The 19,307-nt window shown below is 28.7% G+C and overlaps 1 protein-coding gene and 1 long non-coding RNA gene across 7 annotated transcripts in view; one reads left to right on the top strand and one right to left on the bottom strand.

The window, feature by feature from the left end:
- The window catches only part of LOC107447961 (silk gland factor 3), a 463,042-nt gene that overhangs the window by 190,274 nt on the left and 253,461 nt on the right, over positions 1–19,307 (bottom strand). The window contains exon 1 of one of the 5 annotated variants that reach the window (XR_011638030.1): positions 4,326–4,545. The exons of the other annotated variants lie outside the window; for them this stretch is intronic. The gene's annotated coding sequence lies outside the window, so the exon portion shown is untranslated. Of the gene's footprint in view, positions 1–4,325; positions 4,546–19,307 lie in introns of those variants that run through there. 5 annotated transcript variants of the gene reach the window in all.
- The window catches only part of LOC139426887 (uncharacterized), a 317,926-nt gene continuing 311,388 nt past the window's right edge, over positions 12,770–19,307 (top strand). For both annotated transcript variants that reach the window (XR_011638031.1, XR_011638032.1), the window contains exon 1: positions 12,770–12,982. This is a non-coding gene — a long non-coding RNA (uncharacterized lncRNA). The remainder of the gene's footprint in view (positions 12,983–19,307) is intronic.

Here is a 19,307-nt window from a genome sequence, read left to right as displayed (position 1 = left end):
AAAAAAATATAGTACGTTTATGCCAATAAATCTTGAGAACAAAGAGTCAAAATTAATAAAGCATTATATAAGCATTTTCTCGTTAGCTAAATAACCTGGAAAACGCAGCAACAGAAATTTTTATTATTTGTAAACTAGCTTATTTGTAAAATAAGTTTCAGCATCACTGTCAATGACCCAGAAGTGCAACCTAATTTGAATTCATTATTTTTTCTTTTGGAGTAAAATAAAATTCTTAATGTATATGAGACTACTGTGTTAGACATGGTCTGGATTATCACCAAAAATGTTTTTGAAAGGCAGACTAGATAAATATTTTATTTTATATTTTATAATCGGCATTGAGCAGCAGACCCAATTCTGAATTTACGACTATCCTTGTTCTACTTTGTAGCTTTGTAATTTTAAAGCCAACCCAGAAGACAGGGAAATTACTGGATGAAGTATTGGGGGCAAACTAGCCTTTGTGGAGAACTTTTTGATGGAACTAACCCGCATTTGCGTTTCATGGAGAGGAAAACCACGAAAACCTTTCATGGTTAGCCCGGTGGCAAGGAGATTCTAACCCATGATCCGTCTACCACTGAGGATATTTAAGTCAGCACTGTGGTCTGTGGGTTCCGGGAGCAGAATTGTATCAACCAGTCACCGCTTGCATTCGAACCTATGTCACCTCATTGGGAGGCGGACATTCTATCCCCTGAGCCACCGCAGCTAGACAAGATAAATAAGTCTTCATTTTATTTCCCGGAGTATGCAATTGCTAATATCCTTCCTACAACTTCTGGAACAATACTTGAGCAATAACTTGAACACACTGTAATTTGTACTCTATTTCTCTCTCTCTCTCTCTTTTGTTCCCTATTAAGTCATTGATCCATGTTCTATTACTATCTATGGTCTATTACATGATTGAATAATAGAATCATGACACATTTCCAAAAATGATGTAGAGTATATCTTATAGCTGCTCTTAAAGGCTTAACAGTTTACAGAGAGTCATAAAAATATAAGATACATAAAATATAATTGCATTCAGATTTCATTTGATGGTTTTTCTTATATTAAATAAAAAGTTCATGCGAGAAGTAGAAAAAATATGTAAGTTCTGAAAGATTCTTTTCCTTAAGTGGAAAAAAAGAATAATTTATACACTTTATTTTGGGCTACGCTTAGCTTATTTGGACTTTAATATTGAAGTTGAAACTGCATATTTAATGAGTCAATTCTGGTTTAAAACCGAATTTATTTATTTTATTTGTCATTAGACTTTATTTCAAAATATGCAAATGCTTATTTTTTTTGGAGCAGTTTAATAGATATTAGAAATATAAATTGAATTATATAATTTTAATTTGTAATATAATTAATAAATTTGAAAATTTAATAGTTATTAGAAGAAGTAAAAGTGAAATTAATATTATTGAATACTTTTTGATTAATTACTGTAGTATTAAATTATTTGTTGTAATAGTTGTGCTGAAGTTAAGATTGGCATTACTTTCATAACTATATTAGAATTTATTACAAAATGAAATAAAGAACGTAATTTTGGATTCTCTTACTTATTCTCTTACAAAGGAAAATGAAATTCTTTTTCCTCCATTTGGATGTCCACGGAGTTCCATAAGTTCATTGAAAACTTTTAAAATGCAATTTCAAATATAGTACACAATTTTATTTTTAAAACAGTAAAAAGCCAAGACCAGTTTCAACAACAAGTTAAAGAACATTTAAAAAATCGATTATTTTTGCTGAAAAAAAAATCAAACGATAATTTAAAATATGTTAGATTTATAATTTAAAAAAAATAAAATGATTACTTAGAAGAAAACCTAACGATTTCTAAACTTTTTCTTAACATTTTCGTATTTAATAATAAATACTTTTTAAAATCTTAAGTTCAAAATATCTATTTTTAAATTACCGGAGAAAAAGGTGTAAATGCTGCATCAATAAGCTCCGGATAAAATTATGTAAATAGAAAAATTCCGTGGAATTGCTTCATGATTTTATTTTTTAATGAAAGCCTCATGAAAGCTAACAGAAATACTCCCTTATCATTTTACAAATAAATTTATTTTTTATATTTATTCATAATTAATTGCAAATCCTTCATATTTGGAAAACTTACTGTTTTTAAAGATTAGAGTTATACTAATTATATATCATATAGAAGTATTTTAATTGTTTCCATTCCTGCTCTGCTGAAGTATATATTAATTAAAAAAATAACTACAAAAAATTAAAAAAAAAAGAAATAAATAAACGTTTTCTTTTTTTCAAAGTTTGAGCAAATGGCAACAATCCCGATCTTTCACGTACAGTGCTCCGTTGTAGTAATAAGCTTAACAATTAGTTGGCCAAAGATTTTATCGCTTGCTTTTATTATTTTTAATTACATTTGTGAAGTTCCTTCCAGTTGTTTGTTTATTTGTTTCATTTAGTTCAGTATAATACTTTATTGTTTTTTGTTTTTATTTAAAGATATCGAGAGTTAATAAAGATAAAGTTTTTCCTTAACTCCGAAGGCAAAATAATGAGTAAGTAATGGTAATTTTTTGATTTAAGTAATATAAATTCTTTCACTTATGGTTCTTTTTTAAATTTATTTCCATGACGAATATATGAATAAATACAGAGAAGTGTTAAAGCATATAATACTACATATAGGCATTTCACTAAATTATCTTTCATCTGCTTTTAATGGAATTTATCATATGACAGAATTATATAAAAAGGAAATGAACTGGTCGAATAAAAATATGGCAAGAAAATTAGATTGTAGAGTATTTAGTCTTTAAATTTTCAGCGTCAACTAAGCACTTCCTATTCTACATTCCAGTTAATCGTACGTAATTAAGTGTATAAGAAATTTTGAAAAATGAGTGCACGCAGAAAAAAGCCTTAAGGTTTTTATGACATTTTGCATGTAATTAAAAAGATAACTATCAATTTTAACATGCACTCATAAAAAACTATAAAAAATATCAGTTACAAATTGAAAATTAATATATATTTGTAATATCTTTAAAAATTTTAAATTAATAAATAGTTTATTAAATTTCGTTTCAAAAATTGCATTTGGGAACAATCTTTTTGGATATTTATTAGAAAAATATATACAATTCAGTAACATTTAATACATTAATTACTTTTTAAGAGAAAAAAAAATTACAGGAGGTTATTGATTTATGATCATATTATAAAAAAAAACTTGTGAAACGAATTGCTTTAAACAATTTTAAAAATGTCCATACTGAATTATTCTTTTCCTCTTTAACAACCGCATAAATGGCTAATTTTCTTACTAGCGCATTTGCCAAGTTATCATTCATTTAGTTTCTATTACGAAGAGACTCTTTTTTTTTTAAATAAAGAAAAATGCTTAGAATATAAAATGGAAATTGATAATATGTCATTAAAATTTTAAAACAATGTTCCAACCTCAGAAAAAGGAGCCGGAAAGTTGTACCTGGATGTTTGGGCCCAACTACATTCCTCATTCTCTCTTTCCTTTTTGTAGTGATTTTTGAGTATTTATTGTTCACGAGCAGTTTCCAATTATTTGCGCTTTGCATTTATTTTATTCTTAACTTTAATTTTTTAAAAATGATGTCTGGAGGCATGTTTCCTTCAGTGCTATAATACGGTTCAAAGAGTAAGCTGCACCAACGCCTGTGTCCAGCTCCACACCTTTGAATCTGAGATGGCACATATGGGAGATAAAGGCCATTAATAAATTGCACGTACACCTACGCCTTTTCTCCTGCTAGTCATTTTTTAATTTGAAAACATTTGACTATTTTCAAATAATAGTAATCGTTTAGAACATATTTCAACTTCATAAAAGTACCAAACCAAAATCGTATTGAGTTTTTAAACACATATTGATTAGCATCGTGCGTAACAATCGTTTATTCCCTATCGCGTTTAGCTAAGACACCATTCGTTGCACTTTCGTTCGCAGAACATGAAATAATTGTTGTTCAAGAACAACATTTGCACCCCATTCTTTTCTCTGCCTTCTTATTTTCTTTCTTTTTTTCGTGTTAATTTCTTAAATGCTAATTTCTTTTTTGACCGAACTTGTCTTCTTTTTTTTAATGTAAGATTTAAGTATTATATATAAAATGAAATTTCGTCCGGTGGAGTTTTGTCTTACAATATTTTATCAGGAAAGTTTTCATCTGATTCTACAAAATTAATGAATTTCTTACGGAAATTAACCACCAAACCTGAAAATTCCCACAAAATAATTATTCTTTTTTTTAACAATTCAATGTAACAAAACCTAAAAATATTAAGCACTTTCTTAGACTTACCTCTGGTAGTCGTATTTCAATCATTTCTAAGCTAGTCCAAGTCAATTTCACTGATTTACCCCAAAGCATCGTCCAAAGAAAATGGCAAACACTGCGTTAAAAACACTTTCGAAAACGAATCAAATTGCAAATTAGTTGAGAAAATCCGCTGATTACTCCTCTTCATTGGTATACGTACCCCAAGACAGAAAATTATTTTAGCTAAGACGCCATTAGGTGGAAAAGAACATGAAATAATGGTTGTTTAAGAACAACTTTTGCATCCCATTCTTTTCCCCCTGTTCTTATTTTTTTTTTTGTTTCCACTTCTTAAATGCTGATTCCTTTTTTATTCTCTCTGCGTTTCTTTTTTAATGCCGAATTCGTTAAGTGTTATTTATTCTGGAAGAAAAAAAAAAGACAATTTCTTTTTGCATTTTTAACTTTTAGCACACTAATAGCTCTCATTTACATAATATGCTTATTTTTATTGTTGATTTGGTTTGTATGTAATCTCCGAGTATTTCAACGTTATTTTTCAATCGAATTAAAACATTTTGGTTTGCCATTTTTTTTCATAGTTATTAACAATCCAAAGTCTTTTTTTTTCTTTTTTTTTAAGTATTTCGCACTTAATTTTTGTCCATTTCTTTTTTTTTCTAATTGATTTCATTTGGTTTTTGTGTTTGCGTTTTTATTTTAAACTCCATAAAATAGTGGGATTATTTACTTTTCTTAAAGTTAATATATTTAAGTGTGATGGAAATATGAAATAAAAATTTTATTCGTATTTAATTTACGGGTTGGGAAACTCTTAATTAACTTTCATTCATTTCATTTTTATTGTGTTAATATTGATTAAAGCTAACAAAAGTAAACATCTAAATGTAAGTTGATTACAGATAATGATTATAAATGAATTGTTTAGAAAAATGATTTTAAGACTGCAGAAAGGAAATTATTATACAATTACTATGCTATTACGAATTATATATTATTACGTGATTCTTTTTTATGCAATAAGGAAAATATTATATAAAGCTTTACAATTAAAATAAAACTAATATATTTAGAGAAATTAATTGATTTTATTTTTTTACAACTGTTGCACAACATTATGCACAACAACATTATGCACAACTGATAACATTATGCAGCAAAATAACATACTGTAACATATTTTCTTTTATTTAACAATAAGATTTAAAACTGAAAAATATATAATGATTTTTTATAAAATTATTTTTTGCATCTAGTGCATTTTCTGAATTGTATTTTATTATTAATATTAATCACTTTTTTAAATTGATATATAAGTTATCGATTTTTATCCTTTTTTTAAGTGGAGGGAAGTACAGTAACATTCCAGTTAATTTAAAAGTTATGATTTAGTTTTTTTTTCTCTTTTAAATAAAAATGTGTTCTAAGAGATTTTCCAAATTTAAAGAACAATTTTCAAATTGATTACTGCCACTAATAATTACAGAGAATAGATTTTGCCTTATAAAGTAGAGATATAAAAAAGATATTATAAGGAGGAGATTTGAGAAAAACTTTGGAAATGCATTAATTGCCTTCTAAATTACAAATTTTATGTAGCATTATTGCCTTCCTTTGCACTCTTTAAGCTTTTATACTTTGAGAATACAAAGTAAAATTAACGAAAAGTGCTTAAAAAGATTTGATCTTGAATGAAATGCATTAATCTGAACTAATAGGAAATTATTTGTGGCTCTTTTAAAATAATTACACGCTAAAAATAATGTGCTTACATGATAATATTATCAACTGTCACACTCCAAATCCAGTTATTTTTGGTACATCATAAGATTTTGTTTACACACTGACGCATATGTAATTTTTTTTCTTTATGTTGGTAATTTTGTAAGATAACGTGCTTAAAATTTTTATACAGCTCGCAAATTTAGCTATAGAGGAGAATTTCGTAAGTGCTTGAATATGTACTTTTTTACAAAAAATAATAAATAAAATATATATTAAGTAATAAACAACTATCAATGAGATGGAAAAAAATATTACTATTAACTTAAGTAGGGGAGAGTGGGGTCAATTGTAACATTTTTTACTTAACTATTTTTAGCTAACAAAAAATCCAATATATTATTAGTATTAATTGACAGACTATCCTCTACTAGAAAAAAAATAAATACCTCATTTTAAATGTTATTATATTAGTTTTTAACAATTTTTGACAGTCGCGCACTTGTTACAATTGTCCCCACTTACGGGGTCAATTGTAACAGTTCATAAATTCAACTGAAACATAGTCAATTATACATATTTTCATAGTTGTGATATATTTTTTTAATGATCAAAATAGTAGTGATATTTCAGGAGTAAAAATAATAATGAGCAGAGACCTAAAGGGTTAAACTTTTAACTTTACGGGGTTAAAAATTTTAATTTATGCTGTGAAAGGTGACAAATAAAATAATGCACATGCAAACATAATATAAATGATATAGGAAACTATTGGTGGTTCTTAAAGAGTTAAGTAATGGTTTGTAAACGTAAGATTATTTATTTTCAGCTGTTATAATCGTCCCTTTACTTATGGTTACAATCGTCCCCAAGATGCCATTTCAGCTTCATTTGTTAAAAACAATGCTAGTTAATTAACAAAACTAATTTTTTTCATTGAAATGTTAATTAAGGTGTCCATTTACATATTCGGTTAATACTTTTTATTTGTTTAAACAAAATTACTTTGTTACAATATAATATTCTAATACCAAAAAAAGTACTTACGTAGCGTGAAAATATCTTTTCTGACGTAACTCTTTCAAAAGTACATAAAAATGGCTGCCAGCAGGGGTGTACATGTAGATTTATTAAAGACACCTTGTGCGCCACCTTGGACCAAATCTAGAACCCGACACTCGAAATTTTTGCTCTGTTACAATCGTACCCTGTTACAATTGACCCCACTCTCCCCTACTATAAAATTGTTAATTTAAAACACTAATATTTTTAAAAAATCTGGAATGGATAAAAAAAAAACTCTTATGTCATGCTATGACAACTACAAATTTAAATTTTGCTGCAATGTAATTGAATAAAGTCAGAATATTTATTACAATATGAAATGGTAATGTTACAGTATAATGTTTGATAAAATTAAATTTGTATAATCGTATTTCGTATTAAGTGCTTACAAAATTAATGTTGCATGTTATATGTTTTAAAAGTAGTCCTGAAAAATTATAAAAATGCTATATCTATATCTAAATCTATAAATACTGAGAAAGTTTAAATCTAATCTTTAGTCTAAATAAATCTGTTTATAAAAATCTGTATATAAATTTACAAGTTCTTCATAGTAATTTCTACCTATAATTTTAAATTATAATTGCTAATAATTTTGGAGCTATTTTTATTTCTATATCTTTTGTAATATTTACAAGTTTTCTAAAATAATCATTAAGAAGATATTAGAATTTGTACCACAACATTTGACAAACATTATATGGTCTGAAAAGCTGTTTTTTATGTATATATATGTTTTTTTAATCAATGAAGAAATCGAATTCTTCATAACTTAACAAGTTGTACAGTTGGAGTTTTTAATGAAAGTTGGCAACTACTGCGATAGTTAGCATTCAAAAACCACTATCTATTTTGCTTACATGTATTTTTGAAGGGTGTTAGGAGTTTACAAGAGGAAGATGCAGAACAGAAAAAAATTTCTTTATTTTAGGTTTTTAAGATTCAATTGCTTAACATTTATAACCTTGGCAGGGATTTTCTCACAAGATTTAATCTCTACTTTTAAAAAAAAATACTTTTTTGAAAAAAGAGAGTAAGAAAGAGAATATACCACACAGTAAGAAAGATACACTACATACGAAATCTAGCATTAGTTAAATAAACGATATATGACTAAATAATAATAATAATAATTAAAAATAGGCTAAAACGTAGAATTTCGCATTCTCATTAGAAAAAAAAATGGGTAAGAAAAAATTACGGAGTTAGAGCTGCGAACTATCCTTTCAGTTTCCTTTCCAGCGAGTGTAAATATCTTGCAGGGTAAATACTTTTACAGAACGCCAATCGGAACTAATCCACATTGCTAGTTTAAGTCTCCGCTCTTTTATTAAATACAATCTTAACTGTACAAGGATTTTAAGGGTAGTTTTTATTTGTTTATATTATTATTTTTTATTTTTTGTAAATAAAATAACAACGAATAAAAAAAGAAGGTATAAAAATAAGTGATTAGATATTTTAAACCGAAAGTTGATGAGATTTATATTTGATGTAGCTCACTAAAATCTAATCACATCAATGGTTTCATTATTTCAAAAGAACAACTTAAATGTTTATTATTATTATTTTAAACAAGTAGGTTTTCAAAACCCTAAAAATAGACTTTAACTGGACATAAGAGCCAGGTAAAGGGCTTTTCGTTAAGTAATGGTCATTGGAGAGTACAAGACACAGGAAATTCATGGGAATGGAGGAATTATTGTGGTGTTAACGTTAAAACTCGAACCGCAGTTCTGTTGGCTGACAGATTAGCCTTCTCAGCTATAGTATGTGCGCAGTTGCAGGGAACTAAGTAGCCTGCACTGTATGTGAAATTGGAGTTTTTACGAGAAGGAGCTCCTGTATAAGTTTTAATAGTTGACCCACCACACCCTCAAGGAGTGCGATTGATTTATTATATAACTGGTGATGAGCAGTTGACCCATTTCCGAATTTAAGTTTATCAATGTTCAATGCTCAGTATTGTAATTTCAAACCCAACCGAGAAGACAAGGGAACTCCTGAATCAAGCATTGAGACAAACTAGCCTTCAAGGAGGGCTTTTTTAATGGAACTAACCCATATCTACGTTACAGGAAGAGGAAAAACACGAAATCCTCCTATAGTTAGCTCATCGACAAGGGGATTCTAACCCATGAATTGTCTACCAATGGGGATATTTTACGTCAGCACAGTTGTTGGTGCGAGCCGAAAGCGTGTCACCACATTAAGAGGCGAACGCTCCATCCCCTGAGCCACCGTGGCTCAAAATGTATCTTTTACAATCCGTTGTTGAACAACCGTTGTTGCAGACTCAATTTTTTTGGGTGTACGGCTACTAATGTTCAACTCCGTAACCTTGTAATCTTGAACCCAACCCAGAAGACAAGATAACTCCTGGATTGGGAGAAATTTGCCTTCGTGGAGAACTTTTGATGGAACTAATCCGCATTTCCGTTACACGGCGAGGGAAACTGCGAAAACCTCTCCCGGTTAGCCTGACAAAGGGACTCTAACACATGGTTCATCTACCACTGAGGATATTTTATATCAGCAATGCAGTCGGTTCAAGTCGGATGCGAATTTCGTATCAACTCGTCATCGCTGGGATTCGAACCCGGTTCACCTCATTGAAAGGCGAATGCTTTATCCCCTGAGCCACCACGGCTGAAATGTATTTTTTGAAAATGTTTCATGCTCATACTTTTATATTTTTATTACTATGAGTATCTCTCGAAATTTTTTACTCTTTCCATACACATTAAATGCCTTTTATGTGTTTACTTTACAATTAATCCATTTGAATTCCTAACTTTAAAATAAAAAAACATTAATTTTGAGTCAAAATCTAAAGCATTATGTGGTAGAACAGGTAACAGCATTTGTACTAAGTTAAAAATTTTATAAATTTATCCAGATTTATTATATTTTTTTATACTCATAGGTTGAACACAATTTATTAAAACAAGTCATATAATCTGAATCTAAGACAACATTACATTATTTTGAAATAAATGTCAACAGTTCTTTTGTTTATGCATATCACTTTTATCTTGAATCAATGAATTATCTATCATTAAATAAAAGATTAAACCAGGATAGAAGGTATCGAAGTTAACTCTCTTCTCTCTCCAATTACATTAACATTGGATAGTGAATCCACACGTATTGGCGGGAAGACTCATTGTAGCGCAACTATACACACGTGACCCGTGGGGTACTCTTTGGTGCAAACCACTCTATTGGAAAATGATCCCGATTGACCATCGCGTTATTATCACGTAGGGCAGGTTTGATCATGTGAGACCGTGACGTCATCTGAGTAATGGTCATCTCTGTTGTCTTAGCAACGGGCTCTGTTTGTCGCCCTCGACAGCTCCCCTTTTCCAACGTCCGGGTGTGGTCCTTTGGTGGAAAATCATGCGAGTGAACTAGCTGCCTTCCGACATAGCTGTTGTTACAAATTCTAGAACATCGAATACCATCACTCTTACAAATATTAGATTTTAAGTTGTTTAGTTAGTTTTCTTTCCCCCATTTGCTTTACTTAAAATTACATTTGGCATAGATTTGAAAAGTTTGAAGAAACAGGACCTGGTATTTGACATTAACCGGTATCGCAATCTTCAAGTAATACAAAAGATTCATAATCTGCCTTTAATCCTTTGAGGCAAATGGAACATCGGAGTCCTTTTTACGCATTTTTTTACACTTTAGCTACAAGTAAAAATATTTTTGGTATTTTTTATCTATAAAAAAACAGTCTAATAGGAACTAAAAAAATTTGGTAGATTATCGGAAATATATTTGTGTTAAAATATAAAATTTAAAAAGAAGTAGTTTGAAATTTTCTTTTTCACTTATATTCAAAAATTTATCAATAGTTGATTTTGTAAATTTAAGAAATTTCAATGATGAATAACGATTTTTCTTAAATCTGAATAACTGCAAACCAGTGCAAATTGAAAAGAAACATATTGTTTGGAAGTGAGCCATGTCAGTGTTCCTGCTTTTAACACTAGATTGCCTAAGGAAGTCATTTTGACTACTTTTAATTTCAATTAAAAAACAATTATGTATGTTATGACACAATTTCTTAGAATTTTGCACAACATATTATTTTTTTATTGTTAATATTTACTAATAACTTGTTATATAACTGTAAATAATATAAAATGTATTAAAAATTAATTTTAAACAAATTTCTTTACACATTATTTATTCTTTTACAATCCAGTCATTTTGACAGCTTTTAGGTATATTCTAAGTTTCAGTCTTTCCAGTGTTAAACGCAGAAAAAGACACCGGTGTTTCATACTGTATTTTATAACCATAACTTATTAAAATGCTAAATATAATATTTTTCATTTATTTTATCCCAAATTAATACAAAATAATGAAAAAAGTATAAAAAATATGTTTAAAAAAATTCTGCGTCAAAGGGTTATGTTTTTAAGTAAACAATGAATAATAATAATATTTGATAGTGAATAAAAATCAACTAAGAAGTCCCTTATATAATGCGAATTGCATATACTTTAAACAGGAGCTCCATACTTATATTTTCAATAAATAAATAAAATAATATAAATAAAATAATATAAATAAATGAATAAATAAAAATAGAAACAAATACTTTTATTACTGAATCGACTATCGATAATGTTGACAAAATAAACTTTAAAAAATTCATGGAGTTTATAGTTTTTTTAAAAAATGGTATTTAGAAAATTTATACCACCTTTCATTGTGATGCAATTAATTTGATAATTCCATAGCATGCTTACAGCTGGTTTTTATAGTTTAATTTGAATATATAATCATTTAAAGACTCTAAAATTCATCGGGGAAAATTTTAAACCTGACCTTTGGAATGTATAATTTATATAGAGAGATGAAATAAAAAGTCACAGATAGAACATAATATAAATATGCATACTTATAAATATGTATATAGTGTGGTGAAATTAAATAAACAAAAAGTATTTAATATTTTAATATTAATTTAGATATTTAAAAAAATATATTTTAGATATTTTAAAAAAAGATTTTAATGAAACAGATATTTTAAAAAAAAGATATTTTAGATATCTTAAAAAAGATATTCTTTTAGATATTTTTTTAAAAAAACTTTTTTTCACTTAACTTTTATGCTAAATATGATGACTTTTACTTTAACTTCATGTTTTTTTTGTTGTTACAAAATAAAATAAAAGGTCACATGGAACAATAATTAAAAATTTATTATGCATTTAGTATATTTAAATTAAATAAATAGCAAATGATACCATAACATAAGAAAATAGCCGCTACGAATACTGTGTGCTTGAAGTCAAATGAAAAAAAAGTATTCAACATTAATTTAGATATTTTGTAATGCGATATTGAATAAAAATTATGATCCAGCAAATAAATTTCTAAATAATTAGACTCGCTAAAACTGAATTTCTTTAAAAAAAAAATCAAATAAGAAGTCACAGATAGAATAATAATTACACATACTTATTAATATATATTTAGTACAGAAGAATTAAATAAATAAAAAAAAAGAGAAGATGATAACATGAGCCATTAGCCGTTACGTATAGACACAACGACCTAACCCAAACGGGGATGGGGACTATCATAGCAGAAAAAGAGTATATAATAGCTTTTAATAATCCCCTTCCCTCAATCTAAATTATTGTGTTCAAGGGTTGAAGTACAAAGCTAGTGGAAGAAAGGGGTGTACTCTCACACTGGCCCAAGAAAAAACATTCAAACTTCCTGCGGAAATATTGCCACACTCAGATGATTCCTCCTCCATTACAGAACATGAAGGATTAGCCTTTGTCACGTGATGCTGTCGATTCATTCCCCCCCTCCTCCTTTTTGTGAAGATCATCAGATCTAACGGTAGTGTAGAGTCGGTGAGTTTTGTCTGTCTACAATTATGATGTTCTTTTTTTGTGTGATTTTTTTTTATTATTATTAGGATAATTCTTTTCTCGCACTGAGCTGGGCTTTGGGAATCATTGCTGCTGCCAACTGTGCAGCTGTTTATAAAATTAGCACGCACGGCAGTAAAGATGAGGAAATTTTGTTACAAATGTATTTTTCCGCGTAAAATGTATTTGTTTGTGAAAGCTAAGGGGAGGAGCGACATTCAGTTGAGCGAGAGAAAGGGATTTAAATTAAATATATCGATTCAATTCACGTGACAATAGTAAAAACTATCGCATTACGCGATAAAAAGAATATACGTATATTTAACTCGCAAAAAAACATTTATCAATAAGTTTTTATAAATTATTCAAAAAAGAAAGAATTAAAAAACTACACACATTTTGGCGTCATTTGAAAAATTCTATCCTTTCAGGATGTTTTGTAATAACCGTCCTCAATATAACTCATTCATTTGTTCTTCATTTTTAGAACTTATATCAAAAATGATGTCAAAAAAGTTTAAACATTAGATGGTTATGAATTAATATTTAGGTGATAAAATAACACAAGAGCTATCGAAAACTGTCTAATCACTAGTGACTAAAGAGGAATGAATTGCATTAAAATCAGTTTCATATCCCGATGAAAACAGTGTTTTTTATAATTTCTCACTTTCTATCAAGCAATTAATGTTTTCAGATCCTCCTTCTTTAGCACAGTGATTCATTACAGTGCAATAAGGTTTTTTGTGCTTTTTCTCTCATAAATATTAATTTTTGACCCATGATACGTATGACTTTTTACTTTATTTTGACAAGGGTTTCAAAAATATACATTAAGGTGGTCATTACGGAGCATTCTGTATACAAAATGTATGATAACTTATATGCTTTATGAGACTATGCACTCACGGTATGTATAGTTTCTGTTTCATTTAAAAAAAGCTCTACAAAAGAGTAAAGAGTATAAAGTTCTACTTTAGGCTCGTATTATAATAATTTTTGTTTTAAAAGACATTTAACTCAATTCCTTTTAAAATAAGTAACTCTATGTTAGAACACTGACAAATTATAATCACATAATAGTTCAAATGTTGGATTATTATATTTTCCACCCGCCAACTTTTTTCTGCATCTTTTATGCAAATTCTGCTAATGTGATCAAATCCTTGTATGCCACGCATCCACTGGGTCACTCTGTAGTTCAGAAATCAAAAACTGAAAGAAAAAAATCATTAATTTTCTCACATACATAAAAAAATAATTCATTTTTATTTAGCATCTGTATCTAAACTCCTTTAATAAAGAGTTTAAATTCGTTAATTCAATTAAACTGAATAGACGAAATTTCTGTTTTTAACCATTCAAAATAGTGTCGACAAGTGTTTTCGAAAAAAGGTTCCGGATAAAGGTCATAGGAGTTTCGAGAGTTAAAACTTTTTTTTTTTTCAGACCAGTAACGATTTTTGAAACTAGTCATTATATTTATATCCAATGATTATTTATTCTAGATTTCGATTATTTCCATGCAATTCCTCAAATATCTGTGAAAAAATAGCATTATTTAAAAATAATAATAATAACAATAGTTGCACTAGTATTTCCCATCAAACTTTTGAATCCAAAGAAAATAACTTAATTTAACAATAAAGAAATATGTTCTTTTCGTTTTCACTTCAACGAAAACCATAATTCAGTTTATTCTATTCATTTTCAGTTTATGTATACACTAAAAAATAAATTTAGAGCTAGACTATTGCCACTACAGACCTGTAAATTTAACTGTTTGGCATACAACTCAATTTTAAGACTGTTATTCATTAGACACTGAAAAAAATTAAGTTATTTCCGCACTGTAAATATTTTCAAAATGATTCGTAGTGTTTTTTTTTTTGGTTAATATGTTTACAATTGCTAGTGAAATTTATTTATTAAATATGGGTACCGCCAAAATAAGGTCTACCACTTAGGGTTCCGTCAGCGAAGATAATTGGAACCCATGAGGCGACCGTTTCTATTTATTCATTAGAAAAATTATACTTAACCAATATTTTATTTAATCAAAAATAGATTTGTTTACCAGAATACCTTAACAAAACAATAATTTGGTATTTTTGATACTTCACAGATATTGTTAGAGTAATTATGACCCAATAATTATCACCCAATTTTATTAATGACTATTTACTGTAGGTAAAAACAAAACTTGTATCATTTTAACTGTGCAATTAGGGAATCACGTGAGGAGTAGAGAATGATTGAAGACAATTTCCAGTAATATAATTATAGTGACAAGTTGTTATGACAAGAATTTTGCAGGTCAACCATTAAATAAATCTTTTTGACGTTTTTGCGACTCCACTATTAAAGATAATTATAACAGTAATGACAGAGACTGATTACTCAGTTTTGAAAGTGTGACTCTGGCGAATTTTTTTTTTTAAAAAACGGTAGAATTATGATATAATTTGTTTAGTTTTATTTCTGGTTCTATTATTTGTCTTTTTATCTAAATATTCTCCCCATTTCATTGGAGGACGTTTTGAAAACAAGCTTTGAAAAACTAATTCTAATATAGGAATTTCCTATGGGTCTACTTCTCTTTTTTTCCCTTTTCTCTTTTTATTCACTACTTCTCTTTTTTTTTCCACTTAGACAAAAGGGCCATCTAAATTTTTAAACCATCGACTCTAGACTCAACTACAATCAAATCACGATTTCTTTCCTTTACAACAAATTAGTTTTTCTTTGTGTTATTCAATGGAAATGTATTTTGGGGACACAATTTTGTAATCATATCACGCGACAAACTCTCTACGTAGAATCAATATTGCGTAGACAAATTTCGAATGAACAATTCCAGCAACAGCCCGTTGTGGGCCCGGCGGAATATTAAGCATTCCCGCAACAGCCCGTTGTGAGCCAGGAGGGTCATGGAGGTTGAGGCACCACAATTTCGTGGCCAACGGTATGATTGTAAGCAATGTGGTCAGCACTGCGCACAGGCTGTCTTTACTTTCTAGACCAGCTAGTACCCATCGACCTGAAACTGAGTGGTCTTGAAGTCGCTACTGGGAATCTTATCTGGAACCAGTTCTTCTCAATGACAGTTCAGTGCCTTAACCACTTTGCCCACGTGACTTGAATAAAATATTACGTAGGTAAAATATCTTGGTTCAATTTTAAAATAAGGACTTTTAATGACAGTGAAGGACATTTAACAAGTGTCACAAAATCATGAACACACACACCTACTAAAACCTGCATATCTTTCGAAAGTAAACGAGTTTCTAACGTAAATGCATTTTAAATAAAGGTTTGGAGTATTTTAATCAGAGTACAAAATATTCTACGGGCCCACCACACCTAAACACAGTGACAGAAACGGATTTTCATTCGCACTTTGAAAAATTATATTCATTGTATTTTGATAATTAATATTTTTATTAATAATTATTCATTAATAATTATTCATCAACAATTTTTATTAATAATTAAATAACAATTAAAAATTATTCATTAATGCTGATTGAATTTGTATAAGTAATAAAAATATAATTTATTTAAATTAGTATATTTGCGAACATTTAAAACTGTTTCTCTCTTAAGTCACTGGACAATGTGTGCGAATATATATGTAAATAAAAAAAAATATTCAAACTTAATATTAATAAATACTTTTACGACCATGCATTCTTTTGCTTAATTTCACATAATGTTATTACTTTTAAGTCGTAAATGTTTCATCTTTATAAATGCATTATGCACTTATAGAGATGAAACATTTACGATTGCAATGCAGCTATCAAAAAGAAAAAGGGAAAAAAAAGAAGTAGAAAAACTTAAGTGCTTTACTATAAATTTCGAGAAAAGTAGTTTGACAATTTTTTTTCTTTCTATTGATAATGATACGAACGCTAAAACAGAATTTCAAACAACTAAGAAAACAAAATTTATAAAAGAAAAAAAAATTGCAATATTATCAATAGTTTAATACGAAAATACCAAATGTATAAAAATCTCAATTTCAAATTTTAAGTAGCTTACTTTGATTTTTCTATTGCATGGCAAAATAGTAGTAACAAAACGTTTTAAAGTAAATATGAAAACAAAAGCAAATTTAGTAAAATGAATAATAAATGTATTAGCTGAGATATTTTGTCCGTCGTGCTTTGTCCTTGGAGCTGAATGGATTGGTAGTTAAGTATTAGCAATAACTAGACATTAATAGTAAAGATTTACGAGTATATTTAGACACAAAAATGCATCTTCAGAGAATGCAGTATGTTTTTTTTAATGAACTCGGATTTGAGCTCCGAAAAAATACGCTGTTAAATTTTAGAGAAATTACACAGTCACTTTGGTTCAAAAAATTTGTAATTTCATGATCAATGTCTTAGATTAATCGTACATTATCAAGGATATCTTTGTTGCCTGTTTGTACATAATTCTTGAAGTTCAAAAAAAGATAACTTCGCGCAAAAGAAAATAACACTTAAGTTGCCAAGTATTATTTCTTATTATTATATTAGTTAATGCTTTTTGTCAAAATTATTTTTCTCATCAGTTCATAAAAAATAATAAAAATAAAAATAAATAAATAAAAAAAAAACATAACAGAAAACATAAAAAACAAAATTACAAAAGTTGATAGAAGTTGAAAAGTTGAATTTTAGTTATTGAAAAAAAAAACTTAAAGCATATATTACTATGCAGTTACATTTTGGAAATTGCACAAAATTTGGTTATGCTTAAACTAGTAACATTTCCAGAAATCGCCTCGAAACAGTAACTAGAAAAAAAGTATTTTGCATTTCACTCTGTCTGATTCTGCTACAAATTAGAACATCAATAATATCATCATCAAGCTTCGTATGAATTGCAAGCATGAATCATAATTTAAGGTTAACATTTCAAAATTAATAATATTGTGAACTATAATGATAGAAAATATATGGTATCGATTATAATAATAAGAATTTTAAGAGCATTAACAAAAAGAAATGTGGAATGCTTTTCTCATTTAGCTCGCACCACGATTAAAACTCAACGGCCTTTTACTATCCCCATTTCTGAACACAATAATGAACCCAAACAACGAAAAAGGTTTTTCCTTCATCTTCTCCAACCTTAACCTTCCACTAAAGCCTTTTCTCCAGGACTCCATAACCAATTGCAAGGAAAGAAAACAAAAAGAAAAAGTAATGCTGCAGGAATGAAGGAAGAGTTCAGCATAAAAAGTAAAAAATGAAACAACAAAGTAAACAAAACATAAAGCAAAAAGAAAAAAAATCTCTCTCCATCTAAATTTGAGCCGTGTGTAGCCGCAAGAAACACGTTCTTCCATCAACTGGTAACGACTCCAAACCCTGAGCTGCCTCATTTCTCGTAGCAGCGCGGTAGAAGACCCTGACTACGTGATCTGCATCTTCTAAAGGGATCTGCGTCGCTCTTCTTTTTGCACCCGTAGGGATTGCCGGCCCTGCGTCGGAGGTTTGAGGGTGTTTCACACAGGAAATTCGTTGTGGCAACGTCTGGAAGCTCGAGTTGGGTCAAAACCATCTCCTTTTTCTTTTTCTTTACTCTTTCCATTCCTGATATATATGTTTTTATACTAGTTTGGAATGGTTTTTTGGGTTGGTAGTCGTAGTTTCAATTTTTCATGGTTTAAAACAAAAATGCTTAGCAGTACGTGAAGAATTGTGATTGTTGATCTTGTTATTGTCGTCGTCATGGTTATGGCTTTAAGAATTTTGTTGAGTTTTTCTTAAAGTTGTCTTTTAATACCTCAGTAGCATAAAAAGAAAACATGTTAAATCTTATTAAGCATTAAGTTAGATCAGCAGTTAAGCGTAACATGGTTAAAATGACTAGATATAACTTATTCTTAATCGTATGATCGCATTTTTAATGATCAAAGCCATTTTGTTTTATACTTGTTAATGGTTTTGATGTTTGTAGTCGTAGTTTTGATTTCTCATGCACTGTTAAAAGTATGGTATAGAGTTACCACCATTTCTGGTGTTGAGGTAAACTATATACACTTTTAAGAATAGAACTGTACAAAATTGAAAAAAAAAATAACAACTGTTTGAAAGAGTTATCAGCAAATATATTGCTAAAAATATTCTTGTTTTTAAACGGAATATTTTTGCAATGATGCTATAAATTGATTCTGTGCACATGAAAATATGTCTTATCAGTAAACGAAAAATAAAAAAATAAACAAATAAATAAAACTATAACAATGGAAAAGTAAGTAAAAAATGTGATACATGCACTGTGCAAAAATTTAAGTTTACACCAACAC

This window comes from Parasteatoda tepidariorum, chromosome 1 (genome assembly GCF_043381705.1).
Source record: "Parasteatoda tepidariorum isolate YZ-2023 chromosome 1, CAS_Ptep_4.0, whole genome shotgun sequence".
In the NCBI taxonomy this organism is placed as follows: Eukaryota; Metazoa; Arthropoda; class Arachnida; order Araneae; family Theridiidae; genus Parasteatoda; species Parasteatoda tepidariorum.
This window is presented reverse-complemented; position numbering and strand designations above follow the sequence as displayed.